This window comes from Anoplophora glabripennis, unplaced genomic scaffold (genome assembly GCF_000390285.2).
Source record: "Anoplophora glabripennis isolate ALB-LARVAE unplaced genomic scaffold, Agla_2.0 scaffold984, whole genome shotgun sequence".
NCBI classification, from domain to species: domain Eukaryota; kingdom Metazoa; phylum Arthropoda; class Insecta; order Coleoptera; family Cerambycidae; genus Anoplophora; species Anoplophora glabripennis.
The window spans coordinates 1-18,371 of record NW_019417061.1 but is presented as its reverse complement, the minus strand read 5'-3'; positions in this window follow the sequence as shown (position 1 = coordinate 18,371).

Sequence of the window (18,371 nt, the reverse complement as noted above, 5' to 3'; positions counted from 1 at the left end):
GCCCACACATTCACCATAAACCTTTGTTGGTAGCGAGTTTGAACTAAAGCGTGAGGGTTTTCTTCATCCCAGACATGTAGATTATGCGAATTAATTATGCCGTCTCTTGTAAAACCTGCTTCATCGGTGAACAAAATAGATGTACCAAAATTATGATTCCGAATATGATGCTGTAAAAACCAATTGGCGTATTGAAGTCTTTTTGGATAATCATCTGGAGACATAGCATGTACTTTTTGGATGTGGTACGGGTAAAGCAATTGTTCTTTCAGAGTTTCATGTACAGCCCATTTTGTAACATTGTTTTGCGCCGCAAGCTTCCTTATGCTATTTGAAGGATTATTAGCAACGTCTTCCAATATTTGTTCCTCTACATGAGGGTCTCGTACTCTCCTCGGGGCTCCTGCTCCACCACGGCGTGGCAAAAAGCTTCCTAAATAAAGGATTCGGAAGAAATTAGTTTCACTAACGTTTTTCACTATTTTTTTTTACCTGTTTCTCTTAAACTACGATCAACTCTTTCAAAAGTTTTTGGACTCGGCAAATGTCGACCCGGAAACCTTTCCTCATAAAGTCTTCTTGCCTCCACGGAGTTGCATAATGCTTCCCCATAAATTAGGTGCATATCAGCATATTCTGCACAGGAATATTCTTCCATTTTTAAATGTTATTTCTAACGGCTTAAAACGAATACCACAATAAAATTGAATTTTTATTCTGTCACGCGCCTTTGACAAGTACTTTAAAATCAACAGGGTCTAACAACGAAAACAATAGAAAAGAACTCCATGGAGACAAGAGCAATAATAATTTGTAGATGTATTTTGGTCATAGATGTTGATTTTACAAGAAACGGCATTATTCATTCCCTTAATTCACCACCAGTAAATGTTTATGGTGAATCTGTAGGCTGGCACTAGCGGGAATGATTTTATTGTAAAAAAATAAATTTTAATTGTTGTTGTATTTGTTACCAATTTTTTTCAAAACCGATTTATCTCGCAAACCGTTCATTTTTTCGAAATAAATAAAGAGTACCATTTTTAAAGAAAAACCTTCAGAGTATCTAATAATAATATTTTCAGTTTGATAAAATTACTTCTGTCAAAATTTTGAGAAAAATTGTGATAGGGCCAGTCCGTTTCTGGACACCTGATAATAGCAAAAAGTTGATTTTAGCATCAAATCGTAGAGCTCCATGTGTAATACAACGTACGAAAATTTTATTAAAATATACAGGGTGGTTTCAAAGTTATAACCCTAAACGTTAATTTCTAGGTACCCCTTTGACCCCCCATAACTCCGTTAGGGGGCACATTAGGAAAAAAAATTATAGGAAGGACTAGTTTTATTTTGACTTCCCCTATACACTCCCGAGAGATTAGGAGGTACTTACCGGACACCCTGTAGATGCTGTATTCAGCAAATTTCAATTTAAAGCAAAATTCGAGCAACGTTTGGTAATTTTTTGCTGTATGATAACATTACAGATTACATCCCGGAACATGAACCATAAATTAAGGTTTATGTTCAAATAAAAATATTTTGTTTTCTGTTATGGTACGTATAATACACTACTTATAGTAGATACATTTTATGAATATTTTCTAGAACAAAAAATATGAATCATAAAAAACGCTTTTTATCATATCTTGTCCTTATGTTCACGATATAACAGTCTTAAGAATTATAAAGTTCTATCATATCAACAAGTTTGACAAGATTTAGTGACTGGGTTATAAATAACCCTATTGATTTCCATTATTATGCCATAAAAATTACTTAGAAATTTATTTTATCTGTTATTCTAAATAAACCTTAGATAAGATATAATAAATTCCCTTAAAATAAACTCAAATAAAAATATGTGTTTGACGGACAAAATTTAAATTGTAGTATACTTTTTGTAAATCCTTTGTTGTTTTAAAGATTAATTTAATAAAGATATAAAATCATTTCGCAGAAATACTAAAATAGATCGCAAAATATTCTAACCTAAATTAAAATTTTGAATAGTTTTATTGTTGACAACAATGTGATAAATAACTCTGTCTCGAAATTATTTGAGGAAAAATGTGACAAAAGATGTGTTTGTATAACACATTTATCAAGTTTAGTGGTAAATGTTTAAATTTGCTCAAACAAAATTTACTGTTTAAGTAGTACATATCTGCGTAATTTCAAGGTAAGGTTCCTGCAACCTGTTTCATGTTTTTTTTAAAATCCTTAATATAGGTACATTACAATATCTACATTTTTCAGCGAGGACATTCCATCATTTTATTCACTCCATATTTAAATAAATCACTTTGTACACAAATTCTCTCAACACGAAGGAATTTCCAATTAAGAAAATAGAAATCATCAACATAGGTATAATTTTCAGATCGTTCGAATATATACTATGGAGTACTAGGCGAGATATAGCAGATCTATGAGTGGTCACTAGTCACTACTACTCAACGCAATATAAATATAATATTAGATAATATATATTAATATAATTTATGATTTAACACTCAATGGTAAATATGTATATGTCGGACGAGATCGGCTGACAAATGAGTCCAGCTATTTTTTTACAGTAAAATGCTAGTTAGGACTTGCAGTCCGCAGAGTAGCTGTTTTCCGCAATATCATCAGTTAAATAAGAAGTACTACTTAACATTAAGAAGTTTAGGATTAATTGGACAAACTTCAAATTATTTGCCCCGAAACGTTTTCGAAGAAAGGGCTATTGAAATTTCAAGATACTTATGATTAAATGTAAATTAATTCATAAATAAATATAAAAATCCTTTTAATTTGGATGTAAATATATTTACTAGTCGCGAAGATATAAAAAGTCACTTTTGCTACAAGCCTGGACTATTCTTCCGGAAGAAATTAAAGAATAAAAAATAATTTGTCTACCGATAATTGTAAAGTTCTAATTAGATAACCAATTGTTTAAATAAGCAAGTTGCTCTTGCTATTCGTAAATATTTAATAGAATGTTTAATGAACAATAATTTCGGTTAACAAATTATATTACCCTATACAGAATAAAATATTATTTTGAATCAGGCAAGAATACATTTATTTGCGTGTACCTACATTTTTGTGTGTACCTATATAATAATCTTGAATTAAGTACCATTCCATGGAAAAAATACCTTAAAATTTCACTTAGTTCAAATAGCCTACTATAGTAGGATCGTATTCGATGCAAAGTAGAGCAAAAAGTTGTCGGTCTTTTATCAAAGGAAAATCGTGTCATCATTTTTAGGAGGCGTAAGATAAATCATTTCAATTTTAAAATGAAATTCAATGTAAAATCTGAAATACCGCTGCATACGCACTGTGTTCTGGTAGTAGCTGTAGTCGCCCAGGTGCATCCAGTGTACGAACTGGTCGGTTATACGTCAAATACTAACCTGGCGAGCTTTGCCGTCAATTAGAGAGCGCTTCCAAAAAACAAGTAAACAACAGTGGCGCGTACAGATGTAAAATGTAGTACATATGTGGAATTTAGGAAACAAATTGGATTTATAATAAATTACATTTAAAATAAATAGTTTATGAGAATAAAGGAATTTTTGTAGGAAAAAGGGTGCCAGACCTGAACTGATGCCCTCGTCCCTTCATAAAGTATAAAGAAATTATTCAATTTGTAAAACCCTTAAAAACGTACTCCATTGGTTCCCTTGACAGGCAATGATTTATTACTTTGCATCGAATATGATCCTACTATAGCTCATATGACACCCTGTATATACAGGGTGTCCCACCAGGAATTGCGCACGGAAAGTACTGATCCGATAAATCTGAAAATTTGGCAACCTAGCAAAGGCATTAGGATCAACACAGCTAAAATATTTACAACTTTATGGCACTTCAGATTATACCGGAAGTCAACATTAACTCTCTTATTTTAAATGGGACACCCTAAATATTTTTGCATTTTCGGATTCTACGTGAAATTTGAGGGTCACTTTATTAAATATTCCCTATACCCTAGCAGTTATAGAATTTGAGATATTAGTAGGGCCAAACAAATTTAAATTATTTAGAACTTCATGGCACTTTCGGTTATACCGGAAGTCAACATTAACTTTCTTATCTCTTTCGGATCCTACGTGAGGGTTACTTTATTAAATATTCCCTATACCTAGGAATTATATGTTTTGAGATATTAATTTTTAAAGAAAAAATTTGACAGATGCAAGGATCCGCGGAGATACTAGTAACAATTTTCAGGAGCGTGATATCAAGTCCCATGAAGTTCTAAATATTTTAGTTGTGTTGACCCTACTGTCTTTTGCTACGTAGCCAAATTTTCAGTTATCGGATCAGTACTTTCCGAGATAACGATTCGATAACGATTCCTGGTGGGACACCCTGAATATTAAATCAATCACTCTGTGAATAGGTGTTTGAAGTCACTTTTTTCTACATATATTTAATGTTCCCGCTAAGTCAGTTATCATGTGGCATATGTTAAATAAAGTTTTCAAGTGTCAAAGATTTAAAAACATTTTTTTATTTCAATAGTATGACAATTTTGAAGGACACTAAATATTTTCAATAATTTTAAGAATGTATTTTGATATCTGCTGAAAATAATAATTATTCCAAAGTGATTAACTTTTATTGTAAATAAACGTTAAATAATAACAGAAAGGTGTATTTTCAATAAACGATAGTCAGTATAGGTACCTTTATCGATAATTTATTTACGACCTTTAAGAAACACACACAAATTAAAAAAGGAGGTTATTACGATTCTAATATTTAATAACAACATAATCATTGTGTTTTGGTTATATACAAATAAATATAATTAATCTAATCTATGTGAGTGTACCAAATTTTATATTTTGGTAGGTTTATATTTTAGCTTCATCTCTTTTATCTACGTATTATGAAAGCCGTTATTTCTATAGTTGATTGATCGATTGCTTTACATAATATCGCGGGAAACTGCGTTTCATTACAAAATTTATCCTATTTCTTACCCACCACTTCTGGAGAAGTACGTCTGACAGATAAGGTACTCACCTGAAATTAAAATTGTAAATTTATATAAAATATTTGTAAACATAACTAATAATGGTCTTAGTTAATGTCTCCTTAAGACGATTATGTAAAGGGTGGTCCACATTTTTTTATCAAACTTCAAGAACCAATACATCATCAAAAAATAAGGTTAGTTTGCTAAATAAACTATACCCGACCGTTTATTTTTTGAGATACAGAACGTCTACGGAAAAAAAATCGAATTTGGAGAATTTTTAAATTTTTTTACTTTACCAGTGGCGGAGAAAATAGGAGTCCCTATTGCTTTAATAAAAAAATATTAGTCCGCCACTGGCTTTAAATTTAAAAAACAATATTTTTACTGTTTTTTTTTCGATATTTGAAACCGCACTTTCAAGGCCTATAACTTCTCAGGGGTGCAACTTAGTAGTTGCCCCTGCTCTGTGTCGGTATCTAATTAAACTAGATACTTTTGCTCTTTTGGATAGGTATTATTAAATAAATTAACATATACTTATTTTTCGGAATTTAACGTACCTATACAATTAATGTAGAGAATAATTGTATTTAATAATTGTAAATTAAATGATTTTTATAATATTGGCGCCTGAAAAAAAAAGAAAATTTCAAAATAAGTGATGATTTCTCGGAACTGTAACATTGAAACTGAAATCAAATCCACAATGAAATTTATTTATTTAAAAATTGCTGAGATAAAGTTTTACGAATTTCAAAAAGTCGAATAACATATTTCGAAAACCAGAACAGTCAAATATTATCGAGTTAACTGATTTTCTTTTATTTTTACACTTATTATTGGTAACAAACAGCAACTACTAAAAAAATAACAAAAAAAATTAACTAACTAGAAAATGGATCATAAACTTTATTTGCGGTGTTTTAAAATTAAACTGCTTTTGATAATCTTACAAAAAAGACCTCTTGTTCCATAACATTAACCATTTCCTAGAAAAAATGCGTTTAATGTTTTGCGACAATATTTTGTGACCACGCTTTCCGTTCAAATCCCAGTGAGTTATTATTACTTTTAAATTTCACAGTTTTTATAAATTAATCAATGTAATTAAATATGATTTTGCAGATTTTAATGTTTACATTGTATAAATCATAATTTTGTTTTGTTCAAATCCTATTTTAACTATTTTAAAAGGTTGACTAAAACATTAAATGCGTTTTTATCGGAAACAGTTATCAACTTAAAACAAAAGAATCTTTAATTGTTATTTTTTTTTTAATTAACAAACAAAAAAGCTATTATCAATTTTTTGGCCCATAAGGGCCTTTTCTGTCAATTAGGTCTCAAAATTTTGATAACTTCTTACATATGTGCGTTTGTTATCAAAAATAGGTGTACTAAATTTGATAAAATTGCTTAACTCAAAAATATTATTACAAAAGACACTAGTCACAAAAATTAAAGAATTAAAAAAAAGTCAAGATTTTTAGGTGAAATTCAAAAAAATGTAACTTGCCGAAACATGGTCGTAGAACAATAAAAAAAGCAAATTGAACTTTGAGGTTTCTAGTTCCAGAATCTAAAAATCATAAGAAATCCAGCGGAAAAAATGTTGCTTCCTCTTCTAAATGTTCAATGTTTTTTTGGCAATCCCACCTGCAAGCTTTTTTATCTTGATTCTTCCTCTTTAATTTGAGCTGCTCAATAGCTTTGTACGATGATTTGTCGCTGAGAATGATTGTAAAAAAAGGTAAAAAATTGTTTATTTGAGGATTTTCGCTAAACCTGACATAACTTTACAAATAATGAGTGGACTAAGAATATTTTTGTATTTTTTTAACCTAAAAGTATCCCAAAGAAACCCTGAAAGTTCAAACCGCTGCGATTTTTCTTTCATTGTGATCTGAATGATTGAAATTGTCACATGCTAAAAATCGACGAAAGGATAAATTTTGCAACTTTTATTATTTTTTTTAGGGTGAAAAAATGTTTTAAATACCTACCGAAAAAAAAAGAAAAGATTAAAAAAAACTGTCAAAATAAGCTTTTTTCGAAAACTGTCGTCAAAATTCGACATTTTCGTTAAATTTTCAGTTGACAAAGTGACTCTTTTTTGTCACCTTGCTGCAAAATACTTTTATGTTCTAGAACGCCAAAGTCCTTTTCGTTCTAGAACATAAAACTAGTGTCAAAATAATTTGTCATTTTTTCGAAAGTTATTTCTGATTTTATTAATTTAATACAATAATAATATATTTTAAATAATATAATATTTCGATACAAAACAGTAACTATTATAAACAGGACGATTACAATTATTTATTTTGCACTAGGTACATGTAAATTGAAAGTGCCGATATTGCAGTGAGTTAAATTTATGCCAGATCAAGTGCCGTCAGTTATCGTAGCTTTTAGTTCTGGGTGTTCAATGAGGCTGCTGTTGTAATTGTTTAAGTTGTGCACCTTGTATTATTGGCAAGTTCCGTAGGCTCTACTGAAGATGGTAACAATTTATTTGCGATTGAAATGTTGTTTTGTATAGAATCTTCTATATATGTTTCCGCTACCTTACTAGAACGCCAACCCCCATGCGTTCTCGAATGGATATTTTGCCGAACTTTCTTGAACGCAAAAGTACCATTTCGCATTCTAGATACAAAAATAACTATTTTTGAAAAAAAAAATTCACAATTTTTTTACAGTATTCGAAATGCCACAATTGTCAAAAAAATTGTCCTTTTTTAACACGGTTTCTACCTTGTTTTCAGATGTCAATGGGCGAAAATTTGAACCCTATATTCAGTAAAATGTATAACATACAAAAAGGAGTTGCAGCAGTTATCTAAGTTAATAGATTTCTTCTTGAATAGTCATGAAAACACTTTCCGGATGTACTACGTGGAACTGTTTCATTTTTTACTTATTAATTTCAAATTAATCTAAAAATTAATTTCTGAATTACTTAAGTAACAAAAGCCGACAATCGCTTGAATGATTTCATTTCTTCGAATAATTAAATTCGTATAATTATTAGCAAAGAATTGTTTCTGGTAATACCTACCAAATTTACAAAAACTATGAAGTGATTTTGAACATTTCAATTTTTCTCTGAACTAATCTATCGTTACTACTTACAGGGTGTATCAGTTCTAATATACCAAAATAAAATAAGTAATTCAGTATTTATTACACAGTTAATTTATTTATTGCCCATTTAATGTCAAATATTATTATCTGGTTAGTATTGTTAACATTTGTCTCTTTGGCCAACCATTTAAGGTTAAGAAATTCCTCTTGAAATGAGACAGGTGTTGTGGATGGTGGAACATCCTTGAGTACAGTGAACAGAACAAAGTGAATATAGTTGGTAAAGTTGTGGTACTGCAGTAAATTGCAACAATTAAAAAATTAAACATAGCTAAACTAGAAGTTCTAAATTTATCTAAGAAATTAACATACTGTACTTAGTGTATAATTATTATTAGTCAGATGAAGTATGTACCTGATAAGAAAAAGAAATTAAACCCTAAAAAAATTAATTCTACAATATGTATGAGTTTTTTTGTCCGATATATTCTAGTATAGTGAAATTTTGTACTACGTTAATTCTTTATTTCCTAGTATCGCCTTTAACATGGTAGATAGTTTTCTGCCGCTATAAGCATAATTAAAATAAAATAATATCAAAGGTTTCATCAATATTAACTTCTATTATGTGAATCTATTACTGACGTGTTCCGTTTGTCCGAGCTTCCCTTATGCTGGATGAGCTATGGACATGATGTATACGTACACATGTTGCGATCTCGGAAATTATAAAAGATAGAAAAACGGTTAATGGGAAAATTTTTATAAAATTCTGTGGATAAATTTAATGATGTACTCAAGCTGGTTCTTGCTGTTCCGATTTTCGAGGTGCTTTGAAAAGAGACAACTTTTTTGCTAATTTTCAAAATCTGAAAAAACTACTTATTACGGGTACAGAACTTTTTTGAAAGAATTTCAGTGGACTATGATTTTTTCAATATGTATTGCAGTTTCGGGAATGACTTTGATTTTTCTTATGGACATTATTGAATAAAAAGGGCATTTTAAAACTTTTTAAAGTTGTAGGTACCAGTAAAAAATATTAATTGTCAAAAATTCAAAAGAATAAAGTTTTTTGACACAACTTTGAAATATAAATTTGAGTCGACAGTGAAGTTGTTCGTAAAAACTTGCTATAACAAATTTTCAAAAATTCGTAAAAAGAAAAAAATTCAGCGTCTTTTCAAAACCATCTCGAGCTGTTCTATAGTACGATCGTATTCGATGCAAAGTAATAAATCATTGCCTGTCAAGGGAATCAGTGCAACACATTTTATAGGGGGTTTTGGAAATTGAATAATTTCTTTATGCATTATGGATTAACAGTTATATATTTATGAAGGACAAAATGAAAAACAAAGGCATCTCCTTCGCACATTGGGCGGCAGGACAACAATACATTTATTACTCCCTTCATTATCCCTCATATGACTTGTGTCTTGTGTTTTTTGCGGCGGCGCGCGTGCCGGCCTGGCGTGGTCAGTTTCGTTTCGGTTGTATTGGTGCTGCGTGTTTCTCGCTCGCGATATTTGTGAGGTTATAACTGTTATAAGTGCAATTATATTTCTTTCGGGCTATATGTGTGTTTCGCGCTATTATTTGAGAATTTGTGAGTGAAATCATATTTCTTGTGCTCCGTAACAAAAGTGTTTTTAGTGTTTTATTTGTGTGCTGTGTGTGTGTTTCGGGCTGTTGTTTGTGAATCGTGAATGCTATTATATTTTCTGTGCTAGTGAAGTGAAGTTTTTTGTATTATTATTGCTCTGTTGTCGTTATATGGATAAATGGAGGCGGTGCCTGGATGTTCGCGAGCCGGATGTACTGCTGTGGGTACAAAAAAATCTATATTAAGTTACAGAGAAAAAACGATAATATTAAATGTCTATAACCCTTTAGAAAAGGATCATCCCATGAAACTGAAGACTGGTTTGGTGGAAATGTGTTCTAGATATACTGGAGTAAGCGAATTATCTGTTTTCAAAATTTTAAGAGAGAAGAAAATTGAAGGAGACGTTAAGAAACCTAAAAAAGGGGGTGCAAAGAAGAAATTAATATTAAATGAAGATGAGAAAAATGCAGTTTGGCGTACAGTACATAAATCATAGAATTTATATTTTGTTTATAATTTGTTAACATTTCTTGTTTGATAGAAAAATAACTTATTTTGTTGAGATTGGTAGAGAATTGTTGTTAGTGTTTTCATTTGATAGAATCATATCATAGGATTTATATTTTGTTTTCATTCTGTAAATATTTATAGTATATCTGTTATACAAGGTTTTTGCTTTGAAACTTCGTTCTCCTTATAAAAAAAAGAATCGTAATGGGGTGCGATGAAGAGATCAGTTCACGTCTGGAACCCTGTTCCTACAAAAATCCCTTTATTCTCATAAACTATTTGTTTTAAATGTAATTTATTATAAATCCAATTCGTTATTTAAATTCCACATATGTACTACATTTCACCTCTGTACGCGCCACTGTTTATTGTTCCCTGCTCTACGATCAAGCTCGCCAGGTTAGTATTTGACGTATAACCGACCACTTCGTACACTCGATGCACCTGGCCGACTACAGCTAGTACCAGAACACAGTGCGTATGCGGCGGTATTTCAGATTTTACATTCAATTTCATTTTAAATTTGAAACGGTTCATCTTACGCCTCCTAAAAATGATGACACGATTTTCCTTTGATAGAAGGCGGTTAATTTTTTGCTCTACTTTGCATCGTATACGATCGCACTATACACTAAATTAGTAATAGTACACGCTGGTGTATAAATTATAAAATAATACTATTAGTTGCCGATAAAATTCCTGTATAAATTATTTTTTTTCGCCTTCGAGATAAGAGAAGTATTACATGCACAAACAAACCTGTTGGATTCGTATTAAGGAACACGACGAATTAACAGTAATTAGATGAGTAAATTTAACTTGCGCATGTTTATACGAATAAAAACAATGTAGTTTATATTTATCTTGAACTTTTGAATATTTATGCAAATAATAATAGTATTATTTATAATAATGAAATAAACAACTTCCAACAAATTGTGTTTTATTTTCTTATTATTATGATTATCATGTATTGTAGAAATTGCATTTTAACAGCAATTACAATATTTATAAAGCTGGTTCACATCTGGTGCTGGTTTCACTTTTATTATCGTATTGTTTTCTTAGGTTATTAGGTATCTAGAACTTGGCAGCAGCGAACATTTTAAACAGATGCTCAACAGAGAGGTAGCAGTTTCCGAGAAAAATCGGTTCAAATACATTTCTAACGAACTCTAATCCCTTATTTCATGACTAAACTTTGCAACTTTATTAATCTTTAACACCTAAAACGTATAATTTCATAAAATCTCTTAATGTGACGTTTACTCATTAATAATTGAGTGTAAATTAGTATTTATTAAATCTTACAGTGTTTTTGTGACGCATAATTCGAATGAAATATTTACTATACAGGGTGTTTCGCATAAGAACCGACACAGAGCAGAGGCATGTAGGAGAGCCCAAAAATGGTGATTTAACGCAACTTACCATTTATACTAAGTTGCACCCCTGAGAAGTTATAGGACAGGGGTACAGTCAAATGGACTGAAAATTGTAGTATGACATTCTGATCAAAAGTCCTCATGGGCCCAACGTCAAAAAATGGTCAGTTTTAGAGATATAAAGGGTTAAAGGTAAGGAATATCAATATTCGCTTATGTTACATTTGCGATAAAATGGACTGAAAATGTAGTTATGTCGTACTTTATGACATCCTGATCAAAAGTCCTCATGAGCCCAAGGTTTGAAAACGTCCAGTTTTAGAGATATAAGGGGTCAACGGTCAGGAATATCCTCTAGCGTCATAGTTGAAAGTATAATATGACGTAAGGAGTTGTCTAATGTTATTCTAATGTATCCGGACATATGAACCAAATTCTATTAGGTTGGTGCGGGGTGCACAAAAAATGTACTGCATACAAGCGAGAAGTGCACAATATACAAGTTACTATGCAATAATATACAATATCGTCTGTATTATTATACACATTTTGAACACTTGTAAGACTGATTTAAACAATAAACCGCAGTAATAAGACCACTATTAAAGCCACAGTACGAATTGGTCAAATAAAATTAACTATCTGAAGGGACCCGCGCAAAAAATTTTGGATATCTTCTAACAATAAACACATCGCAGGCGTCGAGTTACGTAGTGGCATACTATTATATGGTTATAAAATACATTTTTTCTCAAAATTTGTATAGATTTTATCAGTTGTGAATCATCCTGTATAACAAACGTATAAATACCATTATCGGCAGCCATGACCCGACCGCCGCGCCGATACTACGGTTACTTTACATATTCCAACGGAGTAAACGATAATAGACAGACAGGTAACACAACAAATTTAAACTACGAATGACACGCACATTATGAAAACTGTTATACGATGTATGGGGTGCTTCGTGTTCATCCAAAGAAAAACGCAACGTGTAACAATATGACTTTATTGGACGCATCTTTACAGGACAGCACGACCGATCGGGAGCAAGACTTAACTCATACTCTTTGTGTCGCTTCTTTGCCTGTTCTCAGATAAATTTTTGCCCTCTCGGTCGTGTACCTATTTCTAATCCAGGTAAAACAAATTAGGTACCTAAAGCTAATTAATGATGTACTTATCCCTAATTAGTCCAGTTGGTAGAGGTTCGGCGTGTGTCAAACCTTGATAACCCGGAAATAATTGCACAGGTCTACTTTAAATGATTAGTACAATAACTGACTAATTTGCTGACAAAGTATTTTATCAGGAAAAAAAGTTATTAACAATTTAATCGTGAAAAAAATTTCTTTTAGTAGTTTTCTTTAAATAACTCAGCGGGATGATTTTGTACGAAAAAATGCTTAGCACATGATTTTGTTCGTAATAAAAATAGCTACAAAATGGCGGTGGTCCGATTACGAAATTTGCAATAACAAAGCCGTGAGATTGAAAAAACGATATTAAACGCCAATTTTTTTAAGCTGCTGTAAAAATGTCGATTATAAACAAAAAGTGATCAAACTTTCGAAAACTATAGTTCAATATATATACAATAATGACGCTAAAGCCGAAAATCAGGAGAGCAAAACTTTTTGTTCTATAAGGTGTTATACATTCATCGGCATCTGAAACTCGAAACTTTGCCAAATTTGTTCGAAGCTTTGCTGACATTTGAAATTTGGTAAACACATAGTGTAAATATGCAGAAATCAAAAGCAATTTGCAAAATTCAATTACCTTCATTTTTGCAGTTTTGGTAAGGTTTTATACGTCACCCTAGTTTTATACGTCACCGTTTTTTAATTTTTGGACGTATATTCATGTATATTTATAAAATATTCCATTACGGTAGATTAGCCTGCATAATTACCTACAATTTAAAAAAATATATATTTTCATCGTTTAGATCCTAAGCTACTTAACATTTTGCGCCTGTTAGCCGTAGTCGTACATTATTTAACATATTAACATAAAACAAAATCGTACGTGTGGGGTAAACCTTTAACTTTTCATTTTCGAGCGCGAGCTCCGCTCTTTGGCGCTTGTATACTATTAGAAATATGCAATAGTAAATTTAAACAATTGTTTACTTAAAGTTAAAGGTTTACCCCACACGTACGATTTTGTTTTATGTTAATATGTTGAATAATGTACGACTACGGCTAACAGGCGCAAAATGTTAAGTAGCTTAGGATCTAAACGATGAAAATATATATTTTTTTAAATTGTAGGTAATTATGCTGGCTAATCTACCATAATGGAATATTTTATAAATATACATAAATATACGTCCAAAAATTAAAATAACTGTGACATATAAAACTTGAATTTTGCAAATTGCTTTTAGTTTCTGCATATTTACACTATGTGTGTACCAAATTTCAAGTGTCAACAAAGCTTCGAACAAATTTGGCAAAGTTTCGAGTTTCAGATGCCGATGAATGTATAACACCTTATAGAACAAAAAGTATTGCTCTCCTGATTTTCGGCTTTAGCGTCATTATTGCATATATATTGAACTATAGTTTTCGAAAGTTTTATCACTTTTTGTTTATAATTAACATTTTTACAGCAACTTAAAAAAAATTGGCGTTTTAAACCGTTTTTTCAATCTCACGGCTTTGTTATTGCAATTTCGTAATCGGACCATCGCCATTTTGTAGCTATTTTTATTACGAACAAAATCATATCCTAAGCATTTTTTCGTACAAAGTCATGCCGCTGAGTTATTTAAAGAAAACTACTAAAACAATTTTTTTTTACGATTAAATTGTTAATAACTTTTTTTCCTGATAAAATACTTTGTCAGCAAATTAGCCTGTTATTATACTCATCATTTAAAGTAGACATGTGTAGTTATTTCCGAGTTATCAAGAAAATGTCACCAACAGTAACTTTTCGGCCTCTGCCGACTGGAGTAAATCTCTAAATACAGCTTAATATAATGTGATATTAATTATTTTATACTTAATGTGATATTTATTACAAAAACAAAGTTATTGCTAATTAAATATAAAAATGTAATTGTAACATGCCGCCACAGATGTAATGTCCGAATTTATATTTGTCGATAATAATAATCCTTTGGGGGGAATTGCCGTTTAATCTGCTTAGACCAATAGTTTCGCAGCTTGTTCATTGTTCAAAAGAATGCTCAGAAATGCATCGTTTTCGAGAAACAAAGTGTTGACATTATAAAAAATATGTATATCAATACATTAAACTGTAACAGAGATAACAGGAATTACTATTATTGAGAACCCACTAAATTTAGTGCAATATATTTTGAAATCTTAGTGATGTTTTTAAGAGAAAAGAAAACTATAGTAATTCCAAAATGATCCTTTTCTTTTGAATAAAATTGGAGGGGCCTTTTTTCTTAAAAACCCTACTAGGGGTTCTTAATAATAGTGACTTCCGTGTTAATGGTTGATGTACAGTTCGTACGGTATTTGTTGATATAGAATTCCAAGAAGACCCCTGTGTCACTTTCCTAGAATTTGACAACTGAGGTAGAAAGACACTGGCGGCGTTGGGTTCTCCGTAGCAGCTTGCAGTGCATACTGTGTTCTGCAGTTTCTTTGCAGTACCTTTTTTTTTTGTAGGAGCGTGTTTATAATTGTATTATCTTCTAGTTTATTTATGATTTGTACTCTACTGTACTGTAAAAGTAAAAACACATTTTAATCCAAAAAATCTACCTTACATATATTTTAATATTCTGAAAATAACGCGGAAAATTTCAAGGTACGCCCCCGTCGCGGTAAATTGTTACAGTAGTTCCGCTAACAGATCTTTATTGGCTCATTCGTTTCTTGGAACTCTATCTCAACAAATATTGTACGTACTGTACTTATTTATTATTTTATTCACCCGAACTCAAATTTTAAGTTTGGCTAATTAGTTCTGACCCCCCTCATATAACAAACGACAAGGAGAAGAAAGTAATTGAAAAGATAGTGAGAATGTGGTTTTCTTGTTGATTGAAAATTGATATAACAATAGTAACGGTTGTTTATTTTTTAAATAAAAATAAAATAATCGGTCAGCCATATAAAAGGCCTTCAACAAAAACAGAGAGAGCCTCAAATATCTGCCGTCCGATGTAACCGCTTTAGAAAAGCTGTCGTTGGATAACAAAGGCATGATTATTTTCTTCTATTGCTAACTGCCCATAGTAACGTCCGTCTGTTTATGGATGAAATAGAAATTAAGGTTAAATGCAGATTCAACCAACAGCAGACAATGTATTTTTCCTTTCTTTTATGGTAAGAAGGTAAATAAGCTGGAAGCACAAAAAGTCGCGCACTACTCGAGTTGCAATAAATTGAGTTCTTAGTTTGGCTCGACTGTACGTTAGCAAGCCTTTATATAGAAAAGCTATGCCATTCTGGAATTTACATTTTGCCTGTGTGAACCCGTGATGGCTCTTCCGTATAGAGACTATCTTTCAAAGAAACTGCCCGGCTATGGGAAATTTATGACGACGTTTATTGTTAGAAAATTCAACTATGAGGCTACAATGCGAGCTATACGTGGACGGGAATTTTAAAAGGAGATCTGTAAGAAACCGATACGTATAATATACGTATACGTATAGGTACGTGTTTCTGATTAAGATCTAATACAATTTATTCCTAGTAAGCCACCAGGTGTGAACTGCGTACTTGCGCTTCATAAATTTTAAGTTTATTTAATGGGACAGTTTTATTTATATTCCTTGCCAAATAGGCAACGTGTTCGGTTTTTCATTATACACTCTGTATTGTCCTTAGGATAGTATTTTAAAACATCAAGAAGTCTTACATAATGTTTTGTTTGTTTTCAGCTAGTAATTCTAAGAAGCGTTTAGTGAAACAACGCATGCAACTGTAATTAAACTAGAATTGTTAAAAAGACACTATCTTTCGAATATAGGAAATTGGAGAGGTACACTGAAGGTGAAGGTATGAATACTCATATTTCCCGCCTAACAGAGAACAAGAACTCGTGCGCACTATGTTTGAACAAGCATGATACACACGTGATAACCACGTGGCTGTGGATATATACAGGGTGGTCCAGTTTCCGATGCGGAAACTTCAGGGACCGATAGAGATGATAAAATAATATGAGTTTATTATGCCTATAAACTATATTCCAGAAATGTGTAATGAACCTTTTTTTATTTTCGGGATTTCATTTATATTTTAGTAATGAACTTATTTTATTTTGCTCCCGCTGTATTATAATTGTTTGGTGCACCGCTATTTTGCACACGGCCCACGAAGTCGCCGTTTCAACGGCTGAAGTTGCACACGGCACTACCAGCCGTTCTGTATAAAAGCAACGGAGTCACCTACACCAGGCAGTNAATAATAATATATGTTAAGTGGCAATATTTTGTATACATTTACCATAAGCATGTCTACCAATTTGTAATTATCGGAATTATGCTCCAATTCAGTAAAACACTGACATTAAATAAAATCAAGATACAAGATACTTGTAGATATAAAGAAACAATCAGTTTTAGCAAGGGCAATTGATACCTATCTAAAAAACAACTAACAAAATGCTCTCACTTGTAGATAATTGCATTTATACTGCCGCCAGAAGGTTGAAATTTCATTGTTATAAATTCAATAAGTTAATCTCTTGACGCATTGTGAATAAAACTAAATATTTGGTGACATTAAGTAATAAAAGAAGGATCAGTCCCAGTAGATTTTTCCTCAAATGCCCATTCATTTCAGGTAGATACTCCACTAATTTTTCTACAACTTGGGTATTTTTTGCAAAGTATGCCTATGGAATAGAAGCGGGTATGTCCTACAGGAGGAGAGTGTATTGACGAGTAACTAAAGGCAGCTTTACAAGAAGTAATGAGTAATGAGGGCATTAATAAATAAGTTTATGGAATACATCTGCCTTTACAGCAAAAAAAAAAACAGAAAAAACCTGAGAAAACAGCTGGTTCTCTTTTTTATTTGGGAAATGGAATTAGGAAAAATTTATACGACATATTTAGATTTTGCAAAGGAATTTACAACAACTCAAGACGATGTCAGAAAAGTTTCATGTATATTTATTATGGTTTTAAAAACATTTCTTTAAAGATTAATCACGAGAAAGTGGGATGCGATTGGTTAAATTCGTTTTTACTCAATTCGTGATGACAAATTCGAAATGTTAAGGAGCAACAATCATATTTCAATTAACTGTTAACCGTGCAGTAAGAAAATTTATTGTTTGATGAGCATTTAACTTATTAGCGGCATATTTAATATGGATGAGACTGGGTCGCAGCTAAATAATAATCATTCGCATGCCACTGCTACCAATTATTTGTTTCATTGATAGCATCAGTAGAAAAAGGCTCGCTCTTGTGGCATGGGGCACAATGGCGAGGGTAACTTCATACCACCGCGCACTGGTTTGAATTATGAAAAAATAAACTAAAACGAGAAACATGAGGATGGTATGCCATCTGGAGATTTTAGTTACATATTTGAAAAATCTGCTTTTATAAACAGCTTCCTGCTGGGAAAACAATTTGGAACGGTACCTTCAGAAGCAATATGTAGCAATACAATCTCTGGTTTCAGAGCCACTAGAATTCAGAAACTATACCTAATTACGCTCTTAGTACAATACATTATTGAATATATAAAAAGACTTACTCTTGAATAACAGCTTCATAGTTAACGTCTGACCAGTTATCATATCCTTCTCCTAAAGTTGAGTCTTTGAAAGA